The sequence below is a fragment of the Giraffa tippelskirchi genome, chromosome 11 (assembly GCF_054371585.1).
Source record: "Giraffa tippelskirchi isolate mGirTip1 chromosome 11, T2T-mGirTip1v1.2.pri, whole genome shotgun sequence".
In the NCBI taxonomy this organism is placed as follows: domain Eukaryota; kingdom Metazoa; phylum Chordata; class Mammalia; order Artiodactyla; family Giraffidae; genus Giraffa; species Giraffa tippelskirchi.
The window spans coordinates 149,115,372-149,129,776 of NC_137285.1; the positions used below are offsets into that span (position 1 = coordinate 149,115,372).

The 14,405-nt window shown below is 47.7% G+C and overlaps 1 non-coding gene and 1 pseudogene across 2 annotated transcripts; one reads left to right on the forward strand and one right to left on the reverse strand.

Moving 5' to 3' along the window:
* Window positions 1–719: 719 nt before the first annotated feature.
* Window positions 720–5,433, reverse strand: LOC145527107 (olfactory receptor 5B21-like; annotated as a pseudogene). Its single transcript, XR_014069500.1, has 2 exons — window positions 5,370–5,433; window positions 720–1,683 (listed from the first exon to the last, which is right to left on the reverse strand). The product of XR_014069500.1 is annotated as an olfactory receptor 5B21-like (transcript).
* A 470-nt stretch (window positions 5,434–5,903) lies between these two features.
* On the forward strand, window positions 5,904–5,985 carry TRNAL-UAG (transfer RNA leucine (anticodon UAG)). Its single transcript has one exon. It is a non-coding gene; the product is annotated as a tRNA-Leu (tRNA).
* The last annotated feature ends 8,420 nt before the right edge of the window (window positions 5,986–14,405 follow it).

Genomic DNA, 14,405 nt, shown 5'->3' on the forward strand with positions numbered 1-14,405 from the left:
ATCCTTTCAATTACAACCTTTTCTGAGACTCTATTAAACATATTGAAACATCCTCTGTCAGCATTAGAAATTTTAACTTTCAAATCCATGGATCGAAGAAATGAAAAGCATAATTCTGTGATAAATATTATTCAATGAAGATGTAGTCCTTATACCCAATTTTAGTAACAAATGGAAATTTCCTCCAATTAAAATAAGGAGAGGGAAATTCGGTGCATTCGGTCTCTGCTTTGATCTGCTTTAAAGCATGTCAGGAAATGAAGGCGAGAAAGATTCAAACATCCCAGGGTGTTGTTCGCTAAATACAAGGTTATTTCTTCTGAGTGAGACATTTCAAAGGGCTGCTTTTTACCACTTCACCTAAGTGCAGAAGTAAGCACTATTCTTGGAGAAGAAAGAACTGAAATCTACCAAACCTCGAAAGATGAGATGGCATCTAAGTCTGAGGGAAATTTTATCCATTATTACCTGCCTACTTCCTTGTTGTTTTTCAGTTGCTCAGTCGTGACTCTTTGTGACCCCATGGACCACATCACGCCAGGCCTCCCTGTCCATCACCAACTCCCGGAGTTTGCTCAAACTCATGTCCATTGAGTTGGTGATGCCATCCAACCATCTCATCCTCTGTCGTCCCCTTCTCCTGCTGCCCTCGATCTTTCCCAGCATCAAGGTCTTTTCTGATGAGTCAGTTCTTCGCATCAGGTGGCCTATGTATTGGCCTACCTCCTACTCACACTGAAAGACTGGGGATTAAGTTTGTTGAGTATTTTCCAGACAGCATTTTTCACCTCTTTGTTCCTGAGACTGTAGATCAAGGGGTTCAGCATGGGAACCACCACCCCGTAAAACACAGATGCTATCTTGTGCGTGTCCACCAACCGCGTGGAGCTGGGCTGTAAGCACATGACGATGATTGTCCCGGAGAAGATGGACATGGCCGGGAGGTGGGACGCACAGGTGGAGATGGCCTTCTTCCTTCCTTCTACAGCACGTGTCTGTGCCACGGCTACGCGTGTGAAGAAGTGGGAGATGAGGATGACTGGGGGCGTGAAAAAGCCGTGGAGGCTCAGGACGAAGAAGACCGCCAGCTTGCTGATGGCGTGCGTTGGAGCACGAGGGAGCCAGGGGTGGCGGGGTGGCGCAGAAGAAGTGATTGGTTTTATCTGAACCACAGGAGGAGAGTCCGGGTGTGTCTGCTGTGTGGATCCAGGCACTGAGGAAGCCACAGATGAAGAGCCCACCGTCAGGAGACGCACACGCCTGCTACCGCAGTGCGGGTGGGGTGAAGGGGCCTACAGACGGCTGCGGGGCGGTCATAGGCCACGGAGGCCGGGAGGAAGCCCTCAACCGTGGCAAATCCGCCAAAGAAGAAGGCCTGAGCAGCACGCCCACGGTAAGAGATGACTGTTCCCCGAGTGCGGCGCGCCCACCATCTTGGGAGCCAGGGCTGGTCAGTAGCCCAGATCTGCAAAGGACAGGCTGCTACGGAAGAAGTACGCGGAGTGTGGAGGCGGGGGTCCGGGTAGATGGCCACCATAATCCCCACCCACCCAAAGTGATGAGGTAGGTGGACAGGAATACCTGAACGAGCGGAACCTGGAGGCTGGCGTCGTCTGTTAATCCCAAGAGGAGGAACTCTGCTGCTTCTGTGCTCTTCTGCATTGAGGTTTGCTTCAGTTCAGCCTGGTGATTAAAGAAAAGGAGCCATAAACGCAGACGAAAGTACAGAGGGATGATATAAAAATAGGAAACGGACATCTAGCAAGAAAGTCCTATGTGTGAGGCACATGCTAGAGTCTTCTATCACATCACAACAGCTACTCCTGTAAGGCAGGTGCAACAGAGGGTGAGATGGCCTGATGGCATCACCGACTTGACGGACACGAGTCTGAGTAAATTCTGGGACTTGGTGATGGACAGAGAAGCCTAGCGTGCTGCTGTCCATGGGGTCACAGAGAGTCGGGGACACGACTGAGCGACTGAACTGAACTGAACTGATTATGTCCACTTTACAGGTAGGAAAGTTAAGGCCTGGGCACTTAAGACTGACCAGAACAACCTAATTAGTAGAGGCCAGAACTAAATTCCCATCTTTATACTTCTGAACCCAAAGTCCATACACTCAAAGTGTGAATTATTACCTGTTTACATCCTTGGAAAAACTATGATATGTCTGGTAGACTAGTTTTTAAGATTTTATTTATTCAGTTTTAAGTTGCGGAGGAAGGAGAGAAATGGAGAAAGATGGAATTCAAGGGAGAAAACGCTTCAGCTCTGCGTGACCTTGGTTTATCTGCAACTGCAGCGATTAGACTGATAAGGAGCCTTTTTTATCACATGAAAGGAGACAGTCCAGCCTCTTGAGTTTGGATGAGAATTACACACACGAGCGTGGCAGCTGGCGTCCGAAGATGGGTTCAGCTCGCCTGTAAAACGCTGTCACTCAGGAACCGTGATAATACTCCTGTACTAGCTTCCACTTTCCACCATCGTAAACAACGCTCCAAGGAATACCCTCGTAGATGTTTCTCATACCTCTTTCTTTTCCCTTAAGATAAATTCCTAGAATTTTCTATTTTTATCTTTCTCTTGCTTATTAACAGCTTCCATTCAGTAATGTACCAATTAACTCCCCAACCTGCACCAGTTCCTGTTGCATTTCGCCAGTCCTCTCTATTTTCTTTTTTCCCTTTTGATATTTGGCACAGCTGTGTGCTCTGTAAGTGAGCAGACACAATATCCTACCATCTACAGGAGGCAGTTTCCTGATGTCGCACATTAGAACACTGAGGCCTCTTAATTGCAGTGTCTGTACAAAGTCCCAGAGCGGGATTTATCAACCTCAGCGCCGTTAATATTGTGAGCTGAACAGTTATTCGGTTATAGGTGGCAGTGGCGGTGGGGGAAAGGCTGTCCTGTGCTGCGTAGGAGGTTTACAGTATCCCTGGCCTCTGCCCACTAGATGCCAGGAACACACCCCCTTCCTTAGTTGTGACCACCAGCAATTCTCCAGACCCTGCCAGAAGTCCCAAAGGTCCATGGCCTCACCCCTGGTTGAGAACCACTGTTCAGGAGATTATAAAACTCTATTTGTGTTCACACTTCAGGTAAGCACAATGTCATGAGTTATGTGTATTATCTGTTTCACAGCACACATATATATTATCGACCCTACTCAGGTATATGTGGCGTGTGTACTCAGGCACTAAGTCATGTCCGACTCTTTGCAACCCCATGGACTGTAGCCCGCCAGGCTCCTCTGTCCATGGGATTCTCCAGGCAAGAATACTGGAGTGGGTTGCCATTTCCTTCTCCAGGGGATCTTCCTGACCGAGGAATCGAACCCAGCTCTCCTGCATTGCAGGCAGAAAGTTTACCAACTGAGCTATGAGGGAAGCCCTTATTCACATATAGATGTATATATATGAAGAAACTGAGTCTTGGTAAGATAAACTGACCAGTTCAAGATCTAGAGCTCCAGCCAAACACTGCTGCTCACTGGTGAGGGAGTCCAAGGAGGGGAAACTGCTTGCCAAGTACCGAGGTCCCTCAGCTAAAGAGACACACACCTTCCGATTTCATAACCCAAGTGTCTTCCCCCAAAAACAAAGTAGGGTGAACAAGATGGAAAAACTCCAAGAACGAACGGCGTAGTCTCTGAATTCTATTCCAAAACATCTTCTCAAATGCTTAGTCAATTTTCTTGGTTAATGCTGACCACCCAATTATATGTACCTAAGCCATAGGTCTGATCTCTAACCTTTATTCCCACTGCCCATATTGAGTTGCTCCAGAATGGCATCCTGGTACATTATTAGCCTTCACAGTGTTTCTGTTCTCCTGATGGACAATCCCTTCCATTATGCGTTGCCATCACTGTTCATACATGTGTCCGGGCCCAGAGCAGCAGACAGAATCCTGAGTCAGGGCGGAGACAGGAAGGTCCTGCTGGTCCCCAGCATCTCTCACGGCCTGAATCCACACCCCATTGCTGAGTGCTCTGCCCCTCCCACCAAAGCCCTCCAGAGCACAAGCTTTTCTGCATAGCCCTGAAATAAATACCAGAAGGAGCCTTGAAAAAGCAGAGACATCTTAACAAGTATTAAAGACATTGCTTTATTTAAGAAGTAACAAATAAGAGGGAATTCTCTGGTGGTCCAGCGGTTAAGAGGCTGCACTTTCACTGCCCAGGACCCAGGTTCAATCACTGGTCAGGGAACTAAGATCCTACAAGCCACACGGTGTGGCCAAATAAATACATAACAAATTGGAAAGTGTGTTGAAAACTGAAAAACATTAAAACTTTAAGGATGAAGGGATAATAAAGTCGAAATCAGCAAGACAGATAATCTGAAAATAAAAGTGTTATCAAAATTGCTTCTAAAGGGGTTTGAAGAATCACCCTCAGCCATCACATTCCATGGGGGAATCTTCAAAAGAAGAATCTCAGTGGAAAACTGTTAGACTAAATTCCATGAAAAAGAGATAAAGTGTGAACCTGTTCTGTGCGTCAATCTCCACCGCCTAGGCCAGTGCCAGGCACAGAGTAGATTCTTAAATATTCATTAAATGAACGGATGGACTAGAAACTCAACAGTTGAGTGAGAATCACAGCTTTAATGTTTACAAGTGTGGGACTGTAGGCAAGTCAATTTCCTCTAATAATAGAGAATTATGTAAGATAAAATATGAGAAAATCTAGCCACTGTGTGGTCTATGATGGGTCCTCAATACAACTTAATTTATCTTTTTATCAAACTGTTGGTCAATCAAGAGAAAGCAAACTTATGGTTACCTAATGGGGAAGGAGGTTGGGGAGGGATAAATTAGGGGTCTGGGATTAATAGATACACGCTACTATATAAAAAGTAGATAAACAAGGTCCTCTCGTATAGCACAGGGAGCTATGTTCAATATCTTTCAATAAACCACAATGAAAAAGAATACATATGTATATATGAAAGAATGTAGATGTGTATACACATACTCATAATTGGATCACTTTGCTGTATCCCAGAGACTAGTGCCACACTGTAAATCAACTATATTTCAATAAAAAAAAACAAACATTTTTAAAAACCAACTGGTCAATCATATAACCTCGGTTCCTGGATTTTATTAGCACCAGCTGGTAGCAGCGTTGTACACAGAAATGACTATGTCATTTTCTGTTTAAGAAAAGGTGACCTAAAGATTGCCTAGGTAATTTTGTCTTGTCTCAAGTTTTCACACGGCAGAGTAAAGTGGGGAAAGTGGAATTGAGTCCTTTTTTATACCTTCTTCTGAGCCCCTTTCTCTTAGACAAGCCCATTATTTTTATCAACAATATGAAGAATGCTGGGGGAAAAAAAAAATCAGAGAAATCATACCCGGTTCCTTGGGAATTTTGAGGTCTTAATTCAGAACTGCCTTCAACTACAGGGCTTTTGAAGCCTGCAAAAGAAAAGAAGCACTGTTCAGTCTCTGAAGGCCTCAGATTTGAAAGAGTAAAAGATTTCCTGAGGCTACGGAGTGAGTGTAAAGGCAGTTCAGCCACTGTTACAGTTTGTTTCAGAGCTGAAGTGAGTGGTACCAAACTATAGGAGAGGCCTGGGACCAGCCATCTGTGTAGATGTGGAATCCTCTGGGAGGATGTTCTCTAAGTTCTCAACCCCAACCCAGGGCTAAGTACCGTGCAAACAAGTAATCAAAGCACCGGTTTCCTGACGGAATGAGACATCACCGTGATATGAAAGAGGCTGAAGGGCCCGGGGGAGGACCAGGCCTTCAAGCAAAGGCTAAAATGATTGATGATCACGTTCCATCAAAATGCCTTCAAAGGCACTACTGGGTCCAACCATCCGCACTCTGCCCGTGGAAGACTTCCTGTAAGTATTAGGATTTGGCTCTAAGACTTGGAGAGAGGTAGTGTGGTCGAGTGGTCTAAGGCCCTGGATTTAGGCTCCAGTTCTTTTGATGGTGTGGGTTCGAATCCCACCACTGCCACACCTTCAGGGTTTCACTTTTGAGACTTCCCTGGTGGTCCAGTGGCTAAGACTCCATGCTCCAAAGGCAGGGGGGCGTGGGTTCAATTCCAGATCAGGGAACTAGACCCCTCATGTTGAAAGTAAGAGTTTGCATGCCACAACTAAGACTCGGCACAAGCAAATAAATGAATATTTTTGGCCTTCCCTGGTGGCTCAGATGGTAAAGAGGCTGTCTGCAGTGCTGGAGACCCGGGTTCGATCCCCAGGTCGGGAAGATCACCTGGAGAAGGAAATGGCAACTCACTCCAGCATCCTTGCCTGGAAAACTCCATGGACAGAGAAGTCTGGCGGGCTACAGTCCATGGGGGTCACAAAAAGTCGGACACGACTGAGTGACTTCACTTGCTTCTAAGATTAAATGGGGAGAAATTTTAATTGTTATTTCACTTAATGTTCACTCAACTGTATAAGAACTCTATTATGTTTCAAGTCTTACAGTTGTAAAAACTCCAGTTTATATCTAGCACCCCAATCTTTTTTCTAATAATAATCTCTAATAAAAGGAACCAGGGCTCCTTGGAGAAATGATTGCTTCCAAGACTAGAGCGAGGAATACACCAGTCAGAGCTGGAGCATCTCGTGGCTCCAGAGGCAAGGAGATGCGCGAGCCTGACTCACTGAGTCTGCACACCTTTACGCTGTGCTCTGCTACTCCTTTCGGGAGCCCGTGCACAAGACCAGGGATGTTCTCAGAATCCAGAAAAGCATCCTCTTTTCCACAGGGACTCACAGATGTACTTTCTGTAGTGTCAGGTAAAAAAGTGAAGCTTATTAACCTGTTTCTTGTATGAAAATATTTTGCTTTACAAAAAAAATTGTGTTAGAATAAATTTAAATTTTTATTAAAAAAAATAATAAAGGAGAGGAGGGGAGGAGGAGGGGCGAGGAGGGGCGGGGGAGGGGAGAAAGGGGGGAGGGAGGGGAGGGAAGGTGGAGAGGAGAGGAGGGGAGGGGGAGGGGAGAGGAGAGGAGGGGAGGAGGAGGGGAGAGGAGGGGCGGGGGAGGGGAGGAAAGGGGAAGGGAGGGGAGGGAAGGGGGAGGGAGGGGAGAGGAGGGGAGGGGGAGGGGAGAGGAGAGGAGGGGAGGAGGAGGGAAGAGAAGGGGCGGGGGAGAGGAGAGGAGGGGAGAAGGAGGGGAGAGAAGGGGCAGGGGAGGGGAGGAAAGGTGAAGGGAGGGGAGGGAAGGGGAGGGAGGGGAGAGGAGGGGAGGGGGAGGGGAGAGGAGGGGGGAGGAAGGGGAGGGGAGGGAGGGGAGGGGGAGGGGAGAGGAGAAAGAAGAACAAGAAGGAAAAGGGAAGAGAAGAGGCAAAGGGAGTGAAAAGATGGGAAAGAGAAAACTTCACCTTGTAGGTCTAACATCCTAACTGAGACAATCTAGTCAGGACATCGGTTTCCATAAAGTAATTTAGTTCTCCCCTTTATCCGTGTTTGATACTATAAACAGAGTTAAACAGCTTAAAATGGAGACTGTTAACAAGGTAGAATGGAATAGTCTTGGGTCTTGGTGAGTGAGAACCTAGCATCCGCTGCTCATCAGTTCCTGGTGGTCCTGAATTTACCTCCCTCCTTTTCGCTCCCAAAGGCTCTGCGTTCCCAGGGGGACACTTCTGCCTTGACTCCTGTGGCTCCTTCACTGCTGGGAACCTCAGAAGATCAAGCCGTGACTTCAGCATCAAACAGGTATGCTCTGGGGCTTTAGCAAAGTGAAGGAGAAGGAAGGGGCCAGTTCTGACTCTTCCGTTAGTTCAAGGCCACGTATCTTTGGTTGAATGCTGCCACCTCGCGGCCACTGCAAGGCTTCCCTGCGATGAGCTCACGGGGCGCCGGCTGGGGGCCAGAGCCCGCGCTGCTGCACCGGCACCCTGACCGGCGCGCTCACTGGGGAAGGACGCTTGGGACTGACAAAGAGTGAAGAAGCCACTAGTCTTCTTAAAATGCTAACCTTATGGACCCATGGATGTCGGCGCCCTTTAAGACTCAAGAGATCACTAGGGGTTAAGGTCCCCAACACACCAGTGGCCTAGTGGAGACAAGGGCCGTCCCTAGAGCCAGGTGCACGGGTTCAAGCCCTAGCTCTCCTGGTCCCCAAGGCCCCTGTGCCTGGAAGTCTCGGTCAAGTCACTTAGCCTCTCTGTACCTCTCTTTCTTATTATGGGGTTGCTGTAAGAATCAAGTTAACAGATGTAAAGTACCTAGAATACTGAACACTATAGACATGGGTTATTTTGTAAATCTAATTTGATTGAGGATTAAACAGATTTATAGAGGTGAAGTGATCCACCTAAAGCCACAGAACTGATTAGCAAGATATTTGAAACTCAATGGACATAGTTGAGTCTTGGAGATAGTGAAGGACAGGGAAGCCTGGCACGCTGCAGTTCACGGGGTCGCAAAGAATCGGACACGACTGAGCGACTGAACAACCAAAGGCTCTAAGACCGCTGGCTCATTTCCATCCATCAGTTTACCCAGAATTCCCCAAGCTTCTCTTGAGTCCTCAGCCCCGCTGAGGGCTCTGCCCTTTCCACAGGTGACGTCATAGTCTTTCCCAAGATCGGGGCCACCTGATGTTAATGTCACCCCATCTAAATTCACATCGCCCGCTTCTGCCTTCCTAGCTGGGGCCTTGCCTTGTGCGCTTCCTTTTCCTCCTCCTCCAAGTATGCTGGTGATCCAGTCTCTGCTTACTCCTGTGACAGCTTTACTGTAGCTGCCGGTCCCATCCTTCATACCTTCTCTCACTCGCTCTTACCCTGTGTGTCCGCAAGCGTGCTTAAGTTACCCATCCTTTCCCCCAAACTCTCAGAAGGCGTTCTCCCTCCCTAACAGACCCGTGTGCTCCACCAGCGTCCCTCCTTCTACCATCAAGATCGTCGTCTACATCATCTCCCGCCATACCCTCAACCCACTGAACCACAGCCTCAACTGTTTCCACGTCCATTCAATGGAAACAGTCTCCTTAAAGGCCACTCCAGAGCCTGCCTCACAGACACGCAGTCACTGTCATCACACAGGCACCCATGCTCGGAAGGGCTCCATCTCGGGGTTTCATGCTCTGCAGTTGCCATCTTCAAGTTATTAATAACTGTATCTTCAAATGTGTGTTTTGCAGGTAAAATCTCCAAGCACGCACAGGAGGCTTGGGACCTCAGCTCACGAATGCTTGTACCTCCCTCCGCTTCCCCTAAAGGATAACGTGCAGCTTCTCCAGCCTGACAGTCAGACCCAACTAGCCCAACACACCTTTTTTGCTGTATTTCTCTCTTTTTTTATTTTACTTTTTATTTTATATCGGGGTATAGTTGATTTGCAATGTTGTGTTAGTTTCAGGTCTACTGCAAAGTGATTCGGTTATGCATTCACACACACCCGTTCTTTTCCAGATTCTTTCCACATACAGGTTATTACAGAATATGGAGTAGAGTTCCCTGTGCTGTACAGTAGGTCCTTGTTGATTATCTCTTTTATATATATTCAGTGTGTGCTGTGTGCTAAATTGTTTCAGTTGTGTCTGACTCTTTGCAACCCTGTGGACCATAGCCTGCCAGGCTCCTCTGTCCATGGGATTCTCCAGGCATGAATACTGGAGTGAGTTGTTATGCCCTCCTCCAGGGGATCTTCCCAGCCCAGGGATCAAACCCACATTTCTCACGTCTTCTGCATTGACAGGTGGGTTCTTTACCTCTAGCACCACCCGGAAAGCCCATATAGTAGTATGTATACGCTAATTCTCTTTTATTACTACCAAGTATCCTACTTCATCCACACACACCTGAAAAGGCGCACAGTGAATCCTCAATAAAGGAACTCCTCTCTCCACCTAAATACCAAGCACTATGCCCCTTTGCCTTACTTCTTGCCTTTCCCCCTGGGGTTGGAATGCCCCAGTTTTCCTTTCTCATTTTCACTTGAAGATTCAAATTAAAGCTGTCTCCACTGTGAAGCTTTTTGCTGAGATTATGAAAAACATATGTGTGTCCTTCTATGTATAACAGTTTTCCAAATAGCCTTGTAATATTTTGTTTTTTTTGTTCAGTCGCTAAGCCGTATCTGATTCTTTGCAACCCCGTGGACTGCAGCACGCCAGGCTCCTCTATCCCCCACTATCTCCCAGAGTTTGTTCAAATTCATGTCCACTGAGTCAGTGATGTTATCCAACCATCCATTTAGCTCTATACATCATCTGCCTCCTTTCATTTTCCTTCCTAGTTCCTGTGTCTCTCACTGCCCTGACCTCTGCTGCCAGGCAAGAAGTCCTTCTGAATAGACAAGCTCATATTAGGACTGGATATGTGACTTTCCTAGGCTGTAAGCTCCTCGAAGATAAAGACTAAGTCTTACTCATCTTAGCTTTTCGCCAGGAGCCTAGAACCGTGCCTGAAAATGGAATGAACCTACAGAATTTTGCACCTTCTATCTGATTCTCAGTTTAATAAAGTGGACTAGGAACAGAGATGTCACTTCAGGAGCTCAACTTAAAAGAAATGTATTTGTCTTTAACTCACCAAAGCAGCATTCAGATCACCAGACGTGGTACTGTTAAAAAGCACTGTATGCTTCTCATTAGGAATAAAAATGGAAAAGTATCTATTTGTAGATTTGCAAATCCTGAGGGCTTCTTCGTTTGTGAAAAATAAAAAAGAACAGCTTAAACTGGTGCTTTGAAATATCTCTCTCCCTCGCCTTTAAAAAAACCAGGGACCAGACCGTCAGCTGTATCCCAGAACATTTGCATGTGTAAACGCACAGAAGATGTACCATTCTTATAATGTCTCATCTCAGCCTCCATCTCCTCCGTTCCCTTTAGTATCATCTTCTTCATCTTAAGATGCATGGGTGCTAAGTCGCTTCAGTCGTGTCCGACTCTCTGCAACCCCATGGACTGTAGCCCGCCAGGCTCCTCTGTCCAGGGGATTCTCTATGCAAGAAGACTGGAGTGGGTCGCCGTGCCCTCCTCTGGGGGACCGTCCCAACCCAGGGATCAAACCCGTGTCTCTTATGTCTCCTGCACCAGCAGGAGGGTTCTTTACCACTAGCATCGCCTGAGAAGCCCTGGAGATGGAGCTAATGTAGGTTACATGAGGCCGTAAGGGTGGGACCCTGGGCCAGCAGGACTATTGTTCTTCTGAGAGGAGGAAACACCAGCGAGACACGCAGAGGCAGGGACAGGCGCGGACAGCAGGGAGGGGGCGAGACGGAGGGGGCCCTAGACGGAGGAGCCCTTAGGAGAGACCAGACTGGAGACACCTGCCTCTTGGACTTCCGGCCTCTAGAACCATGAGAAAATAAACTCCCGTTCTTTCTGCCGCCCAGTCTGTGGTATTTCGGTATAGCACCCCTGGCAATACAAGTGATAATGATGGCAAGGATTTTCCTGGAATTTTGTTTGAATTATGGTCAGGCCATTGACAGGCAGTGACCACCACGGCCTTGGAAGGCCCCTGAGCTCCTTTTCCCTGGGCTCTGCTTCCTTAACCTGGGCTCACTGTTTTCTGTCTACAGGAAGCCCCTAACTGAGCGGATTTCCTGCGCCGTGGAAATCATTTCGTCTCGAGCACTACTTTGTCAATACGTTGCTGCAAAGGGAGATTATCAGCTCACACTCAAGCTCTTCTCCTAATCTCCCAGCATTTTCAATTCCACCAGCTTTCATCCTGAGCCCTGAAAAAGATTTCTAAAATCATGTAAATACAACTAAAAGCCTGCTATATTTTCACAGTCTCCATGGAAATGCTAGAGATGGAAGCTATACTGACTTCCTCACATACCTCTTGGACTATTTTGTTAATGCCTTTTATGTGTGGTTCTTGGAGGTTTACAAAGCTCTTTTGCACTTATTATCTTGGTTAATCCTCAGAGCAAACCCACATGGGAGATATTATTACCCACGTTTAGCATATTATGAAACTGAAGTTTGGAGAAGATAAACAACTAAGGTTTACACCATCTGTAAATGGTACATTCAGCCTCTGAACTTGGGTTTGTCTGATGTCAAGGCTACAGTTCTTGCCACTATATCCCAGACAACAGAGGTGACACCACTGGGTCACCTTTTTGCCCAGTGCCCTCACTCATCCTTGAAAATCCCCTTCATGGGCCGCATTTCTGAGATGTGTTTCACACTGTTGAACTAAAGCCTAAGAGAAAGCGTCCCAGGTAAGGGGTTCCATAAGCAAGCACCGGCCTGGTTCTAGTGCCATCACTGAAATTGAGTGATCTTGGCCAAGTCGTGTAATGGTCATTTTTCCACGGGTAAAACGGACATGCCCACTCTTCTCCTCCCTAAACCCCCTCCACCGTCGCTACACTTGATGAAATGCATTAAGCTTTCTAGAACTGGGAACATTTTATTTGATTTTAGTTGGGGTAGAGTCGCTTTACAGTGTTGTGTTAGCTTCTGCTGCACAGCAAAGTGAATCGACTATGTGCGTACACACGTCCCCTCCCCCGTGGACCTCCCCCGCCCATCCCACCGCTCCGGTCATCACAGAGCGCCAGGCTGCGCTCCCTGCGCTGGGCAGCAGCTCCCGCGGCGATCAGTTTCACACTCGGCAGCGTATATGCGTCAGTCCTAGTTTCCCCTTCAGCACCCCCGTGCCCACACGTCTGTTCTCTGCCTCGGTGTCTCCATCCCTGCTCTGTGAATAGGCTCATCTGTGTCACTTTTCTAGGTTACACGTATGTGCATTAATATGCAGTGTTTGTTTCTCTCTTTCTGACTTACTTCACTCTGTACGACAGGCTCTAGCTAGGTCCACCCGTATCGCCATAAATGACTCAGTTCTGTCCCTTTTTATGGCTGAGTAGTAGTCTACTGCATACATGTAACCTATTAAAGTTTTGAAAACAAACGCTTACTGTACGTTCCAACTGGAGGAGGTGGCGGCAGCCCACTCCAGTATTCTACCTGGGAAATCCCATGGACAGAGGAGCCTGGCGGGCTGCAGTCCACGGGGTGGCACAGAGTCGGGCACGGCCGAGCGACTGAGTACAAGCGCGCTTTCCCAGCGTGATCTGAAGACGCTTCCAGTGAATCTCTTCCTACAGGCTTCCCTCCTCCCGGCTCCCCCACCGGCGCTCTAAACTCCCGTGTCTGTTGGTCCTCACTCCCTGCGGCACGCTGATGCTTCCCGCCGAAAGCTCTGGTCGCTCAGTCGCTCAGATCAGGGGCTTTCTCTGGTCAGAAGCAGATCCAGCTTGTGTGGAGGGCAGAGGTCGGGTGGGGGGTTGCTTGTCATCTCGTGTGGTCTGATAGATCCCAGAAGTCGTCAAGGGTTCTGAGCTCCGACTTTGCACCCCGGGAACTGTTTGTCGGTGCACGTTGGCCCCTGTCTCACTTCCCTACTCTCCTACCCGCACACCCACAACGCTTCTACATACACTGCTGCACACAAATCCTAGTCTCGGGCCCACTTCCAGGAAAGCCCAAGTTAAGAGAGGCCCCAGGGCGAGCCGCGTGGCAGGGCCCCGTCGCCGCCTCTGCCTCTCCTGCCCGCACGGAGACCGCGTCAGACGCCACCTTTCTCGCTTCCCCGTGTTTCCTGGAAGCGCGGAGTTTTCAACGGGCCCAGCTCACACATTCACTTACAGAGCCTGTAACTCCCTTCCCTTCTTTCTTCCCCCTCTCTTTCAAAACTTTCGAATTATTTTAGGAAAATCTCTCTCCCTCTAAGCATCCCTTAGAGGTACACCTTAAGAACAACTTATTTCTGAGCCTCCGATATCTCTTAACTCGTGTCTGAAAATGGAGGAGCAACCAGACAGGGAAGTCATATTTTCCAAGTGTCACTGGACACAATGAAAACCTTTACCCTCAGCCTCCAAAACATTAAAAAGCATCCCTACAAGCTCCTCTCAGAATTATTATGAATATCTTCTTTCTCTTCCTCAACTCTTTTTAACCCAATTTTCTCCAAGTACCAATTTTCAAGCTAAAGGTACATATAATAATTCTCTTACAATTTTCCAAATTGTCTTTTCTTTTTGTTTGCAAGTAAGAAGACATCAAGTTTCAAAAACATTTTCTCACTACCAATATACAGTATTCAGTATTACGGTGACATTACAGATTTAGCCATTTCCCACGGAGGGGCACTAGACAAAGCAGCATATGTAGCATGAATTTCAACACACTTTTTATCTCAGTGTCATTGCTTTAGTATGTTGTGCTACTTTCTGTTGTACGATGACACAGTTGTGTGCATAATACATGGCCTCCCTCTTAGACCTTCCTCCCACCCACCCTCCCCATCCCACCCACAGAGCTCATCACGGAGCAGCAAGCTGAGCCCCCTCTGCTATACAGAGGTTCTCTCTATTTCACACATGGTAGTGTGTGTACATCAGCCCCAATCTCCCAATTCGCCCCACCCAACCCTTC